Source organism: Piliocolobus tephrosceles, chromosome 18, assembly GCF_002776525.5.
Source record: "Piliocolobus tephrosceles isolate RC106 chromosome 18, ASM277652v3, whole genome shotgun sequence".
NCBI classification, from domain to species: Eukaryota; Metazoa; Chordata; class Mammalia; order Primates; family Cercopithecidae; genus Piliocolobus; species Piliocolobus tephrosceles.
Window position 1 is genome coordinate 58,930,663 of NC_045451.1, and position 1,961 is coordinate 58,932,623.

The 1,961-nt window shown below is 57.8% G+C and overlaps 1 protein-coding gene across 1 annotated transcript in view; it reads right to left on the minus strand.

Moving 5' to 3' along the window:
• CABLES1 (Cdk5 and Abl enzyme substrate 1) overlaps positions 1-1,303 on the minus strand; it is a 126,963-nt gene extending 125,660 nt beyond the window's left edge. The window contains exon 1 of the mRNA XM_023207795.2: positions 1,199-1,303. The gene's annotated coding sequence lies outside the window, so the exon portion shown is untranslated. The remainder of the gene's footprint in view (positions 1-1,198) is intronic.
• Positions 1,304-1,961: the final 658 nt, after the last annotated feature.

Consider the following 1,961-nt stretch of genomic DNA (forward strand, 5'->3'; position numbering starts at 1 on the left):
GCTGGGGCTGCGGCGGCGGCTGCTGCAATCCGCTGGCGCCCGCGGCGTCGGTGCCGGCGCTGCCGCTGCTGCAGGCGGCCGTGGTGGCGGCCGCCGCCGCCGCCATTGTGTCCGTCTGCGGCGGGATTTCCGCGATGCCCGGAGAAGCGAGCGGCGCCCGAGCGCTAAGCGGCGGGCGCGAGCGGCGGCGACCCGGGCTGGGCAGGGCGCGGGGATCGGGCGGCGTGCGCGGCGGTCCAGCCCCCCCGCGGGCGGGCCATGCTCGCCCCTCGGTGCTCGGGCTGGGGGCGCCGCCGCCCCGGCCCACGCGCGCGCCTAGCTGACTCGCTCGGGTCGTTCGGCTCGCTGGCTGGCTGCCCGCCGGTCGCCTCGCCGCTGCCTCGCGGGCTCTGGGGCCGGGTGTCCGTATTTATAGGTGCGCGCGCCCCGCGCTCGCGCTCCAAACCGCTCTTTGCAATAACACGGAATCACGTGTGGGGAATGCGACCTGGGAGGAAAACAAAGCCGCAGGCGGCGGCCGCAGAGGCAGGCGGCGGGAGACGAGGGGCCGCGGGAGGAGGAAGAAGAGGACGGGAGAGCCGAGCGGGTGGTGGGGCGGGGGATCGGCCCGGCTGTCCGGGTAGTCCAAGCTGCCTGCTGAGGGAGTTGGTGAATCCCGGGGCGCGCGGAAGCCAGGTGCGGGAGGCGAGCACGTTTCCCCCGCGCGCTCGCACTGGGAATTGGGGGAGCGAGCAGAACCCAGTGGGTTAGGTCCTGGGGCTGTGCTCCTGGGAGAGTTGTGGGTCTACAAGACAGTTATGTGGAGCGTTGCAGTTTTAGACTGCGAGCGAGTTACTTGGACCCCGCAAGGCCGTTGGTCCCTGAGGAGTAAATAGGTCCTTATTTATAATTACACGGGTAAGTCTACAGCCCCTATGGAGACTGTCCCACCGTCAAGTTATCGCTAACAACCATTGCGGTTGGGTCTCATTCATTCCCAGGCCAAGATGCAGCCCCCGGGATAAATGCACGCCTTGGGATGCCTAAGAGCCCAGAAACACGAACATCTTCCATGTGACCAACGAATTCACGCATCCCCAATCCATGGTATTGTCACTTTTCATCTCTCTCTTAGCAAAGGCCAACGCAAATTTTTTACTTTGGCTCTGAAATAGGCTCCATTTTCTGTGAATACCGAGGTGGGCTAAAATGACCTTACACTCTTTTCCCCTGGTCACCTTGCAAATTTTTGTAGATTATGATCTTTCTCCCGCATAAACTGGGACCAATGTGGACAGTTATCTGTCGTTTATTTCATAAACACACGTTTGGCACCTACCATGTCTTCTGTAAATACGGGTTCCTGACGACTCTCCCAGAGCAGTAGCTCTGAATCTGCGAGGAGTCGCAGTCCCCACCCACAATGAATGCTTGTTTTGGTTGGGGGTGGGAGCGGGGGTGGGGACAGGGTGGAGGGATTCACCTGGAGGGATCTGAAAACGTGTGCGGGTTTCCCCAGGCGGTGTGGGCAACTTACCAAATGCAGTAAGGAACAATTGCCACACTGAATTAAGCTCTGTGACACCTAAAACACCTGCTACACTTTTGCGGGAGAAGCAATGTGTTTAAGATCAACGGATTAATTTAATTAAAGGTTTAAATTTAGCCTTGGAGCTAATGGGTAACTCTACATTGAAATTCCACTCCATTTCAAGCTCAGGAAAGTAAATTGAGTAATGGAGAGCAAATACACCCTGTCCAGAGAGGTGCCGCCAACCTGGAGTGCCAGAGGGTTTCAGGTTACATTTGCTCAGGACAGAGATGGCACGTGGCCCTTTACATGAACAGTTGTTGTTATATTTTATTTTGTGCTGTTTTTAGGCCTTTTGAAAACCTGGAGCCTGGAGTCTATTTACAGCAGCCTCACATCAGTGAAGTCAAAGCTCAATGGCCAGCTGTGTGAAATTTCACCAGGATTTTAA